General features: G+C 41.9%; 2 long non-coding RNA genes across 2 annotated transcripts; both read left to right on the plus strand.

Annotated features, from left to right (window-relative positions):
• Positions 1 to 3,862: 3,862 nt before the first annotated feature.
• LOC115775281 (uncharacterized) lies at positions 3,863 to 5,561 on the plus strand. Its single transcript, XR_004019288.1, has 3 exons — positions 3,863 to 3,995; positions 5,286 to 5,341; positions 5,449 to 5,561. It is a non-coding gene; the product is annotated as an uncharacterized LOC115775281 (long non-coding RNA).
• Positions 5,562 to 15,522: 9,961 nt separating this feature from the next.
• Positions 15,523 to 16,207, plus strand: LOC115775280 (uncharacterized). Its single transcript, XR_004019287.1, has 3 exons — positions 15,523 to 15,578; positions 15,942 to 15,997; positions 16,105 to 16,207. It is a non-coding gene; the product is annotated as an uncharacterized LOC115775280 (long non-coding RNA).
• Positions 16,208 to 18,306: the final 2,099 nt, after the last annotated feature.

An 18,306-nucleotide genomic window follows, 5' to 3' on the forward strand; every position in this document is an offset into this window, starting at 1 on the left:
CTGTGTCAGATATGTCAGATAAATAAATAAATATTTGCAGATATAAACACTGAGCAGTGAGGTCATCAGAAGAAGAGTCACATTTATGTTAGAAAGTGTTTGAGTTTCATTTTTAATAATGTTCTCTTATAAAATGTTAAATCTAAATAATTAGATTCTCATCACAGAAATCACCTGTAAACAGATTCAGAGTTAAACACAGAAACTCAACAGAACAGCTACAAACAGTGTTTCTATCACAGTATTAATGAGTTATATGTATTATAGAGGAGGAGCATCACAGCAACGACTAATGTAGAGAGTAACATTAAAACAATCTCACATAATGCTGCATTTAAATATCAAAGACCAGTCAGACAGCTGAAATGAGCCTGTTTGTCCAGATGGTGGCGCTATAAGCTCACCTTTTCCTGCTCTCTTATTTTTAGTCTCTTGTAAACGCCCATCACAGTTTCCAGATCAGCTGCTGGTTCATTTTGACCTGCTGCACTTTCAGGGATCATTACCAACATTTCAGTTCTGTCTAACTTGTCTGATTGATTGATTATTGATCAGTCTGACTTCTTTCATCAGTGCTGTAATCAGAGGCAGGAATGATGCTCTGAACTCTGTAAATAAAGACACAAAGACTAAACCAGCAGCTGTGAAAATCATTTAGAGCCTTGATAAGCTAACAGCTGATTATTATCTGCACGTTGTTACATCATCAATGAGTGAGCAGGTAACGACTCACCTCGTTCACCTTCAGCTGTTGTCAGTTTTAGGAGTCTCTTCACTTTTCTGGGTCACATTCAGACCAAATGTTGTGTGGAGGAAATCAGTGTGAGTGTTACAGCATTGCACTGCAGCAGCACTCAGAGCTCTGCTGACTTTCTCTGCAACTAAAAGCTCAGTGAGAAGGAGAAAAACTGCCAGCTAAACTCAGCAGAGGTCTGAGCTCTAAACTCCTCAGGACTGCGCTAGAATCCGATCACAGCTGTAGTTTCAGAGTCTTTAACTGTGACTCTGGAAGATGAAATCTGATTGGTCCTCCTCTCAGAGCGTCTCTGTCACTTTGAACCCGCCCATCAAACTGCTCACACTGAGTCCTCAACTCCTCTGATCATTTTATACAGAATCTCAGTGACACCTGAGAGGAAAACACATCATGTTGGTGAGAGACGTGTCAGTCTGGTTCTGACTGTCTGATGATGATGATGTCGTCCTCTCTGCCTGAAAGGTCGGAGTCACAGCAAACTCTTTGGAGGAGAGAGAGGAAAGAGAGCCACATTATTAAAAGTTATTTGGCATCTTAATGCAGCCTGAAGCTGTTGGAGCTCTGAAGATTTTCTCATAGCAACAAGTATTCAGTGTTCAGTCTGAATGAATGAAAACTGTGTAAAAATGTGTAAAGTCTGCTTGAGTTTGACTGCAGCAGTGTGAATGAGACAGAGGAGGAAGGAGCTGCTGGATAACTGATCAGGAAAAAAAGAACTTGTGACAAAGTGAAAATGAAAGCTGAAGGAGAAATGCAGACGTGTGTTTGTGAACACTGTGAAACACTCTGAGCTGTGACTGCATTTCTGTGTGCAGTTTGTGAAAATCTCTCCTCTGTGTCAGACGTCTTTGTGGCCCAAAGTGAGAGTTACTGCAGAGAAACCATCTCTGCTCTCAGCTCATTTACTCTCAGCTGATGTGCTGTCATTGCCATATGTAGTCTACCAATAGGTGGCAACTGTGAGTTCTGCACTGTGAGCCAGGAACGCAACTATAACACATATATAACCATAACACCTCACGTCAACAGGCTGACCCAGATCATGCTGGGAGATTACATTTGCTCCCACCATGCTGCAGGATTCTTAGAGAGAAAATGAGGGGCGGAGACACTCACTGTGACGGAGCGCGACGTGAGGAGGGCGTTTAGACGTGTAAACACCAGGAAAGCGGCTGGACCAGACGGTATTAGCGGACGTGTCCTTAAGACCTGCGCTGACCAGCTGGCACCTGTGTTTACAGTGATATTCAACCTCTCACTGAAACTGTGTGTGATTCCCACCTGCTTTAAAAAGTCCATCATAGTCCCTGTCCCAAAGAAACCACACCCCAGCAGCCCCAATGACTTCAGGCCCATAGCACTCACCTCTGTGGTGATGAAGTGTTTTGAGAGACTCATCAAGACATTCATCACCTCCTCACTGCCCACCACCCTCGACCCACTACAGTTTGCATACCGGCCAGACAGATCCACAGATGACGCCATATCCTTCCTCCTCCACAAGACCCTTTCACACATAGACACTGGTAAGGGGAACTATGTGAGAGTGCTGTTGTAGATTACAGCTCAGCATTCAACACCATAGTTCCCTCCAGGCTGGTCTCTAAGCTGCTGGACCTGGGCCTGGGCCCATCCCTGTGCAGGTGGGTTCACAGCTTCCTGACCAGCAGACCACAGGTGGTACGAGTGGGTCACCTCACCTCATCCTCCCTCACCCTCAACACTGGATCCCCCCAAGGCTGTGTGCTCAGCCCTCTGCTGTACTCACTGTACACCCATGACTGCGAGGCCACGTCAGAGTCCAACGTCATCATCAAGTTTGCTGACGACACTGCTGTTGTGGGACTAATCTCTCACAATGAGGAGACAGCCTACAGGAGAGAGGTCTCCCGCCTGGAGAACTGGTGCCAGGAGAACCACCTCCTGCTCAACGTCAGCAAAACAAAGGAACTGATCGTGGACTTCAGCAGGAAGCAGCAGAGGGACTACCATCCACTTGTCATCAGTGGTGCTGAGGTGGAAAGAGTGGACACCTTCAAATACCTGGGAGTGACCATCTCACAGGACCTGTCCTGGACTCATCACATAAACATCACTGTGAAGAAGGCCAGACAGCGTCTCTACCTCCTCAGGCGGCTGAGAGACTTCAAGCTCCCACTCAAGGTGCTCAGGAACTTTTACACCTGCACCATTGAGAGCATCATGCGTGGGAGCATCACCACCTGGATGGGAAACTGCACCAAGCAGGACTTCATGGCCCTAAAAAGGGTGGTTCGTTCAGCTGAACGGACCATCAGAACCACCCTCCCCAACCTGCAGGACATTTACACCAAGCAGTGCAGGCTGAGGGCCATGAAGATCCTAAACAGCCCAGCCACCCCGGACACTCTCTCTTCTCCCTGCTCCCATCAGGCCGGCGTTACCGCTGCCTGAGGGCTAAGACTGAAAGGTTGAAGAAGAGTTTTTACCCACAAGCCATCCGTCTGCTCAACTCTGAGCCCTAACTGGACCATTATTGCACAATGTAAATATTATAATTTATAAAAGTGTGTGTAGTGTATAGTATATAGAGTATAGTGTATAGTGTGAATTACTTTTTTTTATTTTTTATTCTTATTTATATGTGTGTGTATATAAGGTTGCAGGTACAAAATACATTTCACTGTGCATTGTACTGTGTATAACTGTGCATGTGACAAATAAACACTATCTTATCTTATCTTATCTTATGTCCCACCATTGTTTCTGTTACTGTTCTCAGTGATTGAGTCATTTTTTTTTTTTTGATAGAATCAGAGAAGCTGACAGGAGACAAACTCAGCAGAATCAAAGCGTTAAATTTTCGGTGCTGAGACGAAAAAACTCATTTCAGTTTGTGTTCAGTGTGATTCAAAGAGCTGCTCTTAGATCAGAGTTAAATCAGGTCTCAAATTTTAGTCGGTGAACACTTCCCTCTTCCTCTTTGTAAGACACAAAGAAATAGGCGGAGTGTGTTCACACGGTGACAGATACTGAACTCCGCCTATTTCTTTGTAGCGGAGTGAGTTCCGTATCTGTCAGAGAGCGGACAGTAAAAAAAAAAAAAAAAGTGTAGGACGAGAGAATGAGAGGTGTGCTTCCTGAAGCTGCAGCAAGTGTGTGTTTTTTGTGTTGGTTGCTTTAAAAGCGTCGCCTCTGTTTGCGCTGCGACAGATCCAGAACACACTCCACATGTCTGCAGAACATGAAGACAACAGCAGTGAGTATTTTATCGTTTACTCTGTTTTCAGGGATTCCTGCGTCCTTCGCTCTGTAATTGTAAGTAAAGAGTAAAATGTTTCTGAACGTTTTTAAAAGGAAATTTATGGTTCATTTACAGTTAGTTTTAATTATACTATTTGTTATCAGGTTACAAGACGCTACAGCCAAATGAGACAATCAGGTGCAGCATGAAGCTGTAGGTCACCTGACTTACATTATCACTCGTAGAGGCTGGATTTGGCTATAACATCTTGTAACTTGACAACAAATAGTATAATTATAACTAATGGTAATTCCCAGAAAACAGAGTTAAAGATAAAATACTCACTGCTGCTGTCCGCTTCTTCTATTCACAAACATTCTGCACACGAGACGCAGCAAGCAGAGAGATTTCACTGTCTGTCACAGAGTGAACGCTGATGCAACGTCAACGGCTTTTATATTCCTACCGTGACGTAAGTGAAATAATATAAAAGCCGTTGGCGCTGCATCAGCGTTCACTCTGTGACAGACAGTGAAATCTCTCTGCTTGCTGCGTCTCGTGTGCAGAATATTTGTGAATAGAAGAAGCGACAACATCAGTGAGTATTTTATCTTTAACTCTGTTTTCTGGGATTCCTGCGTCCTTCCTGTTGATCTGTTACTTTGAGTAAAATGTAAAAAGTTTCTGAGAGTCTTTAAAAGAGATAAGATAAAACTTTAATGGTCCCAGGTCTCGGAAATTTGTGGTCCAGTTACCATTAGTTATAATAATAATAATATTAGTTGTCAGGTTACAAGGTGTTATACCCAAATGCAGCCTCTACGAGTGATAATGTAATTTCTGATTTTGCTGTAATGTGAAGACTTTATATTTATTGCTGTCAGCATGAAGCTGTAGGTCACCATGAATACTGGAAGGAGTCAAACTGATCATTTCAATGAATCAAAGCAGTTTCATATAAAGTAGTTGTGTTGTTGTATCCTAGAATGAACCATCTAAACGAGGCAGTAATCACAGAAAATTCTACTTTGATCTTTTATTTACAGACTTCTGTTTCTACACGTTTTTATAACATTCACACATAAATATGTTTTTCTCCTCTGGTGGTCAAACTCTGTAACTACAACACTGTTTCTAAATGACTTCAAACCTGCTTTGGTGTTTCTGCAGTTTTTCTTTGTGTCTGTTTTGTATCTGTTGTAATGAGTGAATGAAGTCAGACTGTAGATTTTCCTTCTTCTAGCTGTACTGACTGACCTTTGACCTCATGTGTTGCTGACTCTTCACCTCTGTCTCCTCTCACAGGGAGAAGATGATCTGCAGGATCCTGCTGCTCCTCATCCTCACCTCATGTGTCTCTGGTTAGTTTACAGCTTCACTTTATGAACTCCAAATAAAGCTCAACAACAGATTTGTTCCAGTTCTCAGTGTGTCTGCTCCTCTCTTTCCCTCTCTGTCTCCTCAACAGGATCATTTGTAGTCAATGTGACACAGACCTCCTATCAGGCAGAGGAGAACCACAACATCACACTGGAGTGGACGTTCACCACCAACCCTGACAGATCCATCACTTCACTGAACATCCTCTGTAAACTGATCATTGATCATAAAGAGTTTGTCCTGTATCGTGTTCATGAAGGTGTTGAGGTGTCAGAGTCTCAGGATGCAAAGTTTTCAGGACGAGTCCAGAGTGACAAAGACGCCCTCAGAGAAGGACGAATCAGACTTCAACTGTCCAGACTCAGGACTGATGACTCGGGTCTGTACCTGTGTGAGGTCAACACTGATGATGGCTTCAGTGTTGGAAGATGTCGACTCAACGTCACTGGTAAGTTGATTTAGTAGAACTTTGCCAAAAAAAAGTGTTGTATTTTAGATTTGAACTTTAGGATAATATACATTTTATAAATTATAGGAATAAAATATATTTCTGTCCTTTCCAGCAGCTGCTGATGAGCCCAAACCTCAAACTCCAACAATGAACCCACAGGCAGAGAGTCGAGGAAGGATCGGCCTCCATGCTGCTCTCATACTGACAGCAGCTGCTGCAGCTCTGCTCATCACACTGTGCTTGAAAAACAACAACAAAGAAACAATCACCATGTAAACAGTCTCTGAGCAGCGTGCTCACCTCGACTTCTTCCTCTGAGTCTCATCCTGCTGCTTCATGTGACTGAGGAGCTCCCTGAACTCCACAGATCCACATGTTAACAGCTGGGTCTGCAGTGGAAGCTTTGTGGGAGCATCAAGCTCAGTGTGAGCTGAGAAACACTGTCTGCAGTCTGCAGCCATCATCACAAAATACTGAGGAAACATTCAAAGCTCTGATCACACAGATCAAAGAAGGACTTTTCTTTTTCCTGGAGCTTCTTTCATTGGTCTGTCAGACATTTTCAGAGGAGTCTTTAATATTTAGCTCTTCAGTTTGTAGACTGATTGATCACTGTGCTGATCTCCAATCAGCTGTGATCAATAATTACTGTTTAAAATGTGCCTGAACTCAACAGGTCAAAATAACTGTTATAATGAAGTCCTAATAATTTAACTGTGGATGGTCACAGTTACAATGTGCAATGTTCTACTGTTCCTAATGTTACTGTTTATAAAGTGTTCATATTGTAAATAAATCTTTATTTATGTGACAGAAGTTATGACTCCTGTGTGTGTGTGTCTGTATGTGTAATAAACAGCATTGATACATCACACGGTTCATCAAAGGGAGGACGAGTATTTAATAACAAACAAAGAAGAAGCTGAGGTATGTACTCCACTCAGTGGAGACAGTTTAAATATTTTTGCACAAAATCTAAAATGATTTTAGAAACATTATTTGCAGATCAACTGCAGCATTGATGATTTCAGCTGTTTTACTTTAAAAGTATGAGAGTCTTTAGTGGAAGAAGTCTTCCCCAAACTCTCTGGTGACTCAGCAGTTTTCTGGAGTCTTTTTCTCTTTTTAATTCCTAAACATAAACAAACAACAAGCAGACAGACAAACAGAGATGCTGCTGTCAGTCCCACTACAAGGAAGACGGTGGTCCATCCACAGCTCTCTGCTTCTGGACTCCAGGTCGGTCTCTGAGGCTGGAGCTGATCAGCAGCTGCTGTAAAACCCAAAATATATTTGTTGATACTTGTTGATGTGCAGAATTAAAAGGTGGACTTCAACCAATGATGTTTGCTGACATTTAACCAAATAATCCAGTTTAACATCCCAGACAGTGATTAATGTTTAAAAAAGTTAAGTTCTAATAATCAACTTACCATTAACTTACAGTCTGACTTCATTCACTCATTACAACAGATACAAAACAGACACAAAGAAACTGCAGAAACACCAAAGCAGGTTTGAAGTAATTTAGAAACAGTGTTGTAGTTACAGAGTTTGACCACCAGAGGGACAAAAAGACATTTATGTGTGAATGTTATAAAAATATCAGCTTATAATAAATGTGTGTGATGACTGAACAAATGAAAGTGAATGAAAACAAACACATTGAGCTTCATTTGGTTTGAACTCATTTCTATAATTATGAGTCAGGTTGGAGCCTGAACAGAGTCTGGATACAAAATGTGTAGAAACAGAAACCTGTAAATAAAAGATTACAGTAGAATTTTCTGTGATTACTGCCTCGTTTAGACGGTTCATTCTAGGATACAACAACACAACTATTTTATATGAAACTGCTTTGATTCATAGAAATGATCACAATAAACAGAACATGGAATAAAACAGTGTGACTGCTTCTGGATTACAGCAATATTCAGAAATGACATTATCACTCGTAGAGGCTGCATTTGGCAACACATCTATTCCGTGTTTATTCAAATATAATCATTCAAGAGGTGCTTTTCTTTCTCCCTTGTCTTCCTCCTATAACCTCCCGATTGGCCCGTCATTTGATGAATGCGCACAAACCTGTCTGTTACTCATCACAGACAGGTTTGTGCAGTCATCAAATGACTGGCCAATCGGGAGGTCGGGACGTTCCGAAGGGGCGGGCCGATCGGCTTCCCCTTCCCAGTGTCCCGACCTATAAAAGCGGCTGGCTCTACCACAGTGTTCGCACTGTGACAGATACGTAACTAACTCAGACTTGTCTGCAAAATGTGTGTGAATAGACGAAGCGACAACAGCAGTGAGTATTTTTCTTTAACTTTTTCCTCATAATGAGCATAAGAGGTTATTTCTCTCCTGACAAAAGCTTTGAGTGATTCCCAAAGAAGAGCTGCAGAGACCCCTGGGGTTCTGTTAATGGACAGAAAAAAATCTATCTGCTTTGAAATGTAGTTACTGAAGCTGCTCTGTGAGAGAAGACGTGTGTTTAGCTGCCATGGAGGGCGTTCAGGCAATAGTTTGTTTAGATTAATATCCATTAGAAGTGGAGCATGATCAGAGATAGTTATGGCATCATATTTAGATCAAATTTTCCTTCTTCTAGCTGTACTGACTGACCTTTGACCTCATGTGTTGATGACTCTTCACCTCTGTCTCCTCTCACAGGGAGAAGATGATCTGCAGGATCCTGCTGCTCCTCATCCTCACCTCATGTGTCTCTGGTTAGTTTACAGCTTCACTTTATGAACTCCAAATAAAGCTCAACAACAGATTTGTTCCAGTTCTCAGTGTGTCTGCTCCTCTCTTTCCCTCTCTGTCTCCTCAACAGGATCATTTGTAGTCAATGTGACACAGACCTCCTATCAGGCAGAGGAGAACCACAACATCACACTGGAGTGGACGTTCACCACCAACCCTGACAGATCCATCACTTCACTGAAGATCCTCTGTACTCTGATTACTCTTCATAAGCTCTCAGTCCTGTATCGTGTTCATGGAGGTGTTGAGGTGTCAGAGTCTCAGGATGCAAATTTTCAGGACGAGTCCAGAGTGACAAAGACGCCCTCAGAGAAGGACGAATCAGACTTCAGCTGTCCAGACTCAGGACTGATGACTCGGGTCTGTACCTGTGTGAGGTCAACACTGATGATGGCTTCAGTGTTGGAAGATGTCGACTCAACGTCACTGGTAAGTTGATTTAGTAGAACTTTGCCAAAAAAAGTGTTGTATTTTAGATTTGAACTTTCGGATAATATACATTTTATAAATCATAGGAATAAAATAATATTTTGTGTCCTTTCCAGCAGCTGCTGATGAGCCCAAACCTCAAACTCCAACAGTGAACCCACAGACAGAGAGTCGAGGAAGGATCGGCCTCCATGCTGCTCTCAAACTGACAGCAGCTGCTGCAGCTCTGCTCATCACACTGTGCTTGAAAAACAACAAAAAAGAAACACAATCACCATGTAAACAGTCTCTGAGCAGCGTGCTCACCTCGACTTCTTCCTCTGAGTCTCATCCTGCTGCTTCATGTGACTGAGGAGCTCCCTGAACTCCACAGATCCACATGTTAACAGCTGGGTCTGCAGTGGAAGCTTTGTGGGAGCATCAAGCTCAGTGTGAGCTGAGAAACACTGTCTGCAGTCTGCAGCCATCATCACAAAATACTGAGGAAACATTCAAAGCTCTGATCACACAGATCAAAGAAGGACTTTTCTTTTTCCTGGAGCTTCTTTCATTGGTCTGTCAGACATTTTCAGAGGAATCTTTAATATTTAGCTCTTCAGTTTGTAGACTGATTGATCACTGTGCTGATCTCCAATCAGCTGTGATCAATAATTACTGTTTAAAATGTGCCTGAACTCAACAGGTCAAAATAACTGTTATAATGAAGTCCTAATAATTTAACTGTGGATGGTCACAGTTACAATGTGCAATGTTCTACTGTTCCTAATGTTACTGTTTATAAAGTGTTCATATTGTAAATAAATCTTTATTTATGTGATAGAAGTTATGACTCCTGTGTGTGTGTGTGTGTGTGTGTGTGTGTGTGTGTGTGTGTGTGTGTGTGTGTGTGTGTGTGTGTGTGTGTGTGTGTGTTGTGTGTGTGTGTGTGTTGATACTCCACATGGTTCATCAAAGGGAGGACGAGAGTTTAATAATCATTTAAAATGTTTGAAACACTTGAATCTATAAACTCAGCTCTGAAAACAGGAGCATTTTAAAGTGTGCTGATGACTCTGTGATCCTGGAATGAGTCCTATCTTCAAGTCAGCACAAGAGACACGATCACTGCTGTTAGGAAATGCACTCGCACACAAGAGGACACATTTTTCACCCTGCTGCAGTTAGTGTCAAACACTCAGTAATGAGTCTGTTAACAAGTGAAATCACAAATATATGAACATTTTAAGGCATCATCAGAAATCAAACCTTCTAAAAATCTGGACTGTTTTTCACACCTGCTGATCTGTTTCTTACATTTGCGTTTCCACAACTTCAGAGATGAAAAGTATCCTAAAAGCTTCTGTAAAGACTCCTTTAAAGATGCAGCTCACACAGTTACTCCCCAAACCGACCGCAGTTCATTTATTTAAGAGTAGAAGAAGAAAAGCAGAGCAGCTCATTCCTATAAATATATATTTGACTCAAGAACACCTGGGATAGTCTCCAAACACGTACAGGGCTCATATAAAACATCACTTCTTTTATTCATCTTTACGGTGTGTCTCTGTCACAGGGAAGATAACATGTGTTCAACAAGCCGGACGGCGAAGCTCTCTTTCCAACTCGGTCCCACTTTGGATTTCTGCCCTGCAGACCGTGTTTCTTGCCGGAGGGATACAGATCCACGGAGGATGTAAATCCACTTCCAGGGAGCTGATGGAGAACAGAGAGGAGCAGTAACACCACCCGGTGCCTGTTTACCTTCTCATCGGGTACTTCCTCGAGGAGAAGCAGAAACCAAGATCGGACTCACCCGTGATTAAAGCTCGAAGCGACCGATGGACAAACCCTGTCGATTCACCGGGTATTTCCTCCAGAGTGAGAGTGGAGCCGACCGCAAACACCACAAACACTGATCTGTGTTTCATGGAGAGGAAGCGAAGCTCGGATCAGCCGCGCTGATCTGTCCTGGATTTCCTCGACAATAAACAGGAACCGAGGCGGGACAAAGGAGCCAGAGACCAGGTGGGAGTGACACTCAGACCGCTCACAGCTGATCCGCCTTTGCTTGCTGTGAGGTGGCGCATGCGCATCGATTACAGGCAAAGCTCCTCTCAGGAGCAGGTACAGAGCTGCTGTGAAGCTGTCACTTCCTCCTCTCTGTTCTCCTCTCTGCACTCTGAAACTGTCATAAATAAGAGTCCAGCTGTTCATAGAGCCAGGTAACATGACTGCACATATTTGTACTCAGAGTCCAGCTCAGCTTGTTTTCATAGAGACGAGTTTGGGTTTTAAATCAAACAGAGGAGCGTCTGTTAGGAAAAAAGGTAAAAGTTTAGATTTCTGTATTTGTTTCCGCTGGGACAGAGTTCAGCATCTGTTATCATCATCCTGAGTTTACATCCTAAAAAAGTAAAAATGCAGTTTTCCATGACTGCAGGATTTCTGCTGCAGCTCCTCTGAGAGGCTTTTACCTTCTTCAGAGCGCTTTGCGACATCTCGCGACATCTTTGAGGATTACACCGATGATGAGAGCTGCAATGAAACTGGAACAGAATCAGTCAGGATACAAAATAAAACACTGCAGGTTTTTTTGTTTTTTTTTCATATTTTGAACTTTTTAATGTTAACAACAGTTGTACAATGTACAATTAATTTTTTTTATAAATAAATAAGTTTCAACTTAACAAAAACATTAACAGTTTTGATTTAAAAGAATCATAAAGTTATTTTTTCGTCAATAATTCAAGAGTCAAATGTTGAAAATTACACTTTAATTATTACACTGCAAACACACAGATAGTCAGAGGGATTTGTTTTCTGATGCATTGCAATAAAGTTTTACACACAATCCCACCACATTATTATATACACATACTAATTTTACATAGTTAAAATAATAAGATTTAACATAGAAAACATTTATATTTAAAAAAAAGTTGGAAAGTGCCTGAGAGATAAAAATGCTCTAAAAATAAAAAATAAAGCAAATTTTAAAAACAGAAAAAACAAAACAAAACAGAAACCTCACTTAGACACAGTCAGGTGATGTGGGTGCTTTGGACCAAATTTCAGAGCTGTGCTTCAGAACATCTGCCCTTCAGAAACTCGACACAGTATTGAAACGTCTGTATCAATCATCCCATCCTTAGCTCTCAGAGATGTCCCAGGAAGACGTCTGTTACAAAGAGACACACTGTACACAGTCCTCCCAGCAACCACTGCTCAACAACTGCAGCTCCATCAGCTTCACTGTGAGCGCACACAGAAACAATCCAACCAAAGTAAAGAGGACTCATTGCTTACTGTGTTTAATGAATCTCTAAACCAGCTTCAGTGTCTGCAGGTTTGTTTTCATGCTGCTCTTAAAGTTTACAGCCTGGAGCTCCATAATGTAACAGGACTGTTTAACCACTGAGCTGCTGATCCTTCTACAAAGCTCTCTGTAGCTCTGTGAGTTTCTACATGTGTGACAGATTTATATATTTACTGTATAGATAAGTGTTTCTTTAATGTGCGGTCATATTTTACACACAGCAGGTGTCAGAGTTGTGTGTTCATGCAGTTCTCTACATTATGAATTATGTAGAGAGCAGAGGGAGGTGATGCAGGTCAGTGATTTATGTCACACAAAGAGGAGCAAAGACTCAAAGAATGAGGCTGAGATTTAAACACAGAGATGAAGAAACAAGAATTCAAAATATGAAGCTGAGAGAAAACTTACAGGTGACTGAGGTGAGGATTTAGAAATAGAGTGTGGATGGGTGGGGTAGTTAGTCAGCTAATGAGAGCAGGAGGGAAAGTCTGAGGACACCTGGTGGACACTTAGAGGAAGACAGCCTGCAGGAAGGAAATGAGGAGCAGAAATGTTTGGTGGTTTCCTAAAAAGTCTGAGCCTCTGCTTAAAGTTGAGCTTATTTTTAGTTTTGGCGTTATTTTTTTATGCTTCAAAAATCTTCATATTTTTAAAGATCTTTGAGTTTGTGAAGCTCTTTAAGACTTTATTAGAAACATAAAATGTACCGTTACTATCATATACAGTTGTAAAGTACAGTAATTTTATTTAAAAATAGCATCCAGATTGCTGGTTTGTGATTTAACATGTGAAAAATATTAATTATTGCATTTCTTGAGAAAATTCCTCTGTTGTATAGGAGTTACTTTTCATACTCTCAGCTGCATGTAAGCAGTGCAGGAGTCCTGCAGCCATTTAAATACATGAGATCTGAATGTCTTGATACAGGCTCAATAATCCAGGTAAGAAAATCCCCAAAAGATCGATTTTCTTCATCTGGATGCAGCGTTTGCACTGAAAAATTCTCATCCAAGCTCATCCCACGTCTGGGTGCATGAGGTGTGTGTCTGTGGAAAGTGATGAAAGAGGTTTAAAAGCATTTGTATTTTTAAAAATCACCAATCAAAACACAAATTAAGCATAAAGATGAAAGAAATGAAACCTGATGTGATACATTTATTCCTCTGGGGTCTGCATAGACTCCACTCTGCAGGATTAAGATTTCCATGAAACACAAACTGTGTTGACTCTTGGTGTGAGCTTCTCACTCAGCATGTTTTTTCCAGTTAATCACTAAAGAGAAGTCAGACAGTTCAACCACATGATTTAAACAAGTTTATTTGGAGGAAAAATCTCACTCAAATTGTCTCATTTTAAATACACTTGGCAAAATAATTGTGATAAATTTCAAGTTGAGTGAAATAATATCAGTGAAGTCAGCTGGCTGGAAAAGGAAACAGTAATTATGTTATATGAAGCAATAAGGGGGTGAAACCACACAGTCATCAGCTGATGCTGCTCCTGCAGTCCAGTGACTCAAAAGTGTTTCACTTCAGAAGGTAACAGAAGTTCAGCCGTCATGACAGGACTGTCGAGCATTGGTGTGAATACAGTTTGTAATTTGTGTTGTTGATAAACTCTTTTAGGCCCTTTCAACTCTGATTAAAAATAAATGAAGGTAATTCATCACAACTTCTCTCATAAAAATGATATTTATTTACAATCTACAACTTATTACATTAACAAAATCTCTGCATAAACATTACTAATGTAAACAATCCTGACTAACTCATAATGTTAATGATATTTTAGCAGGAACATTCATTCAGGTGAGAGATGAAGCTGTTGGACTGAACTTTAATGGATCAGCATGATGAGATAAATCAGAACAAGCTCGTTCAGACCTTTGAATTCTTTTTTAATAAAAACATCATCATTATTGACACTGACATGACATCACTGCTGCCAAAACTTAATATAATCTTTTTCCATAACTGGATTTTTTGGCACTTAAACAGATGTTAAAGAGTGTGTGGCAAATTTGTGACTTTGGGCTTTATTTGATAGTTTGCATTGCTAGAAAGTTGGTCCTCCAAAAAGTGTCCTCTAAGTCTTGATAGGCTGGGTTTCTGAGACACTCATCAAGGGTTGGGTCCTTTTTTTTATGTAAAAAAAACAGAGCGCAGCACAGATGAGCACTGCAGCTAGTACTGATAGTACCAGTGTCAGTCCAACAACACTCTGCCTTTCTCTGCTTTCTGGTTGTGGACTCATTGTTGATCTTTGAAGGTTGGACTTATGAAAAGCTGCCAAAAATAAATCAGATCATCACCAAAATAACAGACATTGTTTTAACTCAAACTGAATAATGTTGTAAAGTGCTGCATGTAAAAATGGCAAGCAAAGAAATTTCCAGCAGCCAAAGTTCATTCAAATTTATTTAAATCAGCTTACCTGTAATTTTGAGATTACATCTTCCAGCACTGAAGCCATCATCAGTGTTGACCTCACACAGGTACAGACCCGAGTCATCAGTCCTGAGTCTGGACACTTGAAGTCTGATTCGTCCTTCTCTGAGGGCGTCTTTGTCACTCTGGACTCGTCCTGAAAACTTTGCATCCTGAGACTCTGACACCTCAACACCTCCATGAACATGATACAGGACTGAGAGTTAATGAAGAGTAATCAGAGTACAGATGATCTTCAGTGAAGTGATGGATCTGTCAGGTTTGGTGGTGAACGTCCACTCCAGTGTGATCTTGTGGTTCTCCTCTGCCTGATAGGAGGTCTGTGTCACATTGACTACAAATGATCCTGTTGAGGAGACAGAGAGGGAAAGAGAGGAGCAGACACACTGAGAAACTGCATCTGTGTTCGTTAAATACAGGTGAGGGATGGGGCGGGATCAGAGTACTTTCGGATCGCCCCACCGCGCCCCTCCGGAATGTCCGGAACGCACCCTAAAGTACTCTGACAAAAGTCGGGACATTCCGGAGGGGCGCGGTGGGGCGATCCGACGGAATACTTTAGGCCCTAAAGTATTCAACAAGCGGAGTGAGTTTCGTATCTGGCACAGTGCGAACTCTGATGTACAGCCAACCGCTCATTAAATACAGGTGGGGGCGGGGCGACCGACGTCCCATTTTAAGTTCCCGTAAATACTCTGATCCCGCCCCGTCCGTCACCTGTATTTATGTACAGCGGTTGGCTGTACATCAGAGTTCGCACTGTGCGAGATACTCGCTCCACTTGTTGCGGCTCGTCTGCAGAATGTTTGTGAATAGAAGAAGCGACAGCAGTGAGTATTTTATCTTTAACTTTTTCTCATAATGAGCATAAGAGGTTATTTCTCCGCTGACAAAAGCTTTGAGTGATTCCCAAAGAAGAGCTGCAGAGACCCCTGAGGTTCTGTTAATGGACAGAAAAAACTATCTGCTTTGAAATGTAGTTAGTGAAGCTGCTCTGTGAGAGAAGACGTGTGTTTAACCGCCATGGAGGGCGTTCAGGCAATAGCTTGTGTGGATTAATATCCATTAGAAGCAGAGCATGATCAGAGATAGTTATGGCATCATATTTCGATCAAATTTTCCTTCTTCTAGCTGTACTGACTGACCTTTGACCTCATGTGTTGATGACTCTTCACCTCTGTCTCCTCTCACAGGGAGAAGATGATCTGCAGGATCCTGCTGCTCCTCATCCTCACCTCATGTGTCTCTGGTTAGTTTACAGCTTCACTTTATGAACTCCAAATAAAGCTCAACAACAGATTTGTTCCAGTTCTCAGTGTGTCTGCTCCTCTCTTTCCCTCTCTGTCTCCTCAACAGGATCATTTGTAGTCAATGTGACACAGACCTCCTATCAGGCAGAGGAGAACCACAACATCACACTGGAGTGGACGTTCACCACCAACCCTGACAGATCCATCACGTCACTGAAGATCCTCTGTGGAACGACAGCTAATGATAGTGTCTCAGTCCTGTATGATGTTCATGAAGGTGTTGAGGTGTCAGAGTCTCAGGATGCAAAGTTTTCAGGACGAGTCCAGAGTGACAAAGACGCCCTCAGAGAAGGACGAATCAGACTTCAAGTGTCCAGACTCAGGCCTGATGACTCGGGTCTGTACCTGTGTGAGGTCAACACTGATGATGGCTTCGGTGCTGGAAGATGTCGACTCAACGTCACTGGTAAGTTGATTTAGTAGAACTTTGCCAAAAAAAAGTGTTGTATTTTAGATTTGAACTTTAGGATAATATACATTTTATAAATTATAGGAATAAAATCATATTTCTGTCCTTTCCAGCAGCTGCTGATGAGCCCAAACCTCAAACTCCAACAGTGAACCCACAGACAGAGAGTCGAGGAAGGATCGGCCTCCATGCTGCTCTCATACTGACAGCAGCTGCTGCAGCTCTGCTCATCACACTGTGCTTGAAAAACAACAACAAAGAAACACAATCATCATGTAAACAGTCTCTGAGCAGCGTGCTCACCTCGACTTCTTCCTCTGAGTCTCATCCTGCTGCTTCATGTGACTGAGGAGCTCCCTGAACTCCACAGATCCACATGTTAACAGCTGGGTCTGCAGTGGAAGCTTTGTGGGAGCATCAAGCTCAGTGTGAGCTGAGAAACACTGTCTGCAGTCTGCAGCCATCATCACAAAATACTGAGGAAACATTCAAAGCTCTGATCACACAGATCAAAGAAGGACTTTTCTTTTTCCTGGAGCTTCTTTCATTGGTCTGTCAGACATTTTCAGAGGAATCTTTAATATTTAGCTCTTCAGTTTGTAGACTGATTGATCACTGTGCTGATCTCCAATCAGCTCTGATCAATAATTACTGTTTAAAATGTGCCTGAACTCAACAGGTCAAAATAACTGTTATAATGAAGTCCTAATAATTTAACTGTGGATGGTCACAGTTACAATGTGCAATGTTCTACTGTTCCTAATGTTACTGTTTATAAAGTGTTCATATTGTAATTAATCTTTATTTATGTGATAGAAGTTATGACTCGTGTGTGTGTGTGCGTGTGTGTGTGTGTGTGTGTGCGTGTGTGTGCGTGTGTGTTGATACTCCACAAGGTTCATCAAAGGGAGGACGAGAGTTTAATAATCATTTAAAATGTTTGAAACACTTGAATCTATAAACTCAGCTCTGAAAACAGGAGCATTTTAAAGTGTGCTGATGACTCTGTGATCCTGTGATGAGTCCTATCTTCAAGTCAGCACAAGAGACACGAGGAAATGCACTCGCACACAAGAGGACACATTATTTAGGCTGCTGCAGTCAGTCAGTGTCAAACACTCAGTAATGAGTCTGTTAACAAGTGAAATCACAAATATATGAACATTTTAAGGCAGCATCAGAAATCAAACCCTCTAAAAATCTGGACTGTTTTTCACACCTGCTGATCTGTTTCTTACATTTGCGTTTCCACAACTTCAGAGATGAAAAGTATCCTAAAAGCTTCTGTAAAGACTCCTTTAAAGATGCAGCTCACACAGTTACTCCCCAAACTGGCCGCAGCTCATTTATTTAAGAGTAGAAGAAGAAAAGCAGAGCAGCTCATTCCTATAAATATATATTTGACTCAAGAACACCTGGGATAGTCTCCAAACATGTACAGGGCTCATATAAAACATCACTTCTTTGTATTCATCTTTACGGTGTGTCTCTGTCACAGGGAAGATAACATGTAACGGTTTGTGTCCTGCAGACTGTGCTCCTTGCCGGAGGGATACAGATCCACGGAGGATGTAAATCCACTTCCAGGGAGCTGATGGAGAACAGAGAGGAGCAGTAACACCACCCGGTGCCTGTTTACCCTCTTATGGGGTACTTCCTTGAGGATAAGCAGGAACCAAGACCGGACTCGCCCGTGATTAAAGCTCGTGGCGGCCGATGGACAAAATGTTCCACTGGGTATTTCCTCCACAGTGAGACTGGAGCCGACCACAAACACCGATCTGTGTTTCATGGAGAGGAAGCGAAGCTCGGAGCAGCCGCGCTGATCTGTCCTGGATC

The sequence above is a fragment of the Archocentrus centrarchus genome, unplaced genomic scaffold (genome assembly GCF_007364275.1).
Source record: "Archocentrus centrarchus isolate MPI-CPG fArcCen1 unplaced genomic scaffold, fArcCen1 scaffold_100_ctg1, whole genome shotgun sequence".
In the NCBI taxonomy this organism is placed as follows: domain Eukaryota; kingdom Metazoa; phylum Chordata; class Actinopteri; order Cichliformes; family Cichlidae; genus Archocentrus; species Archocentrus centrarchus.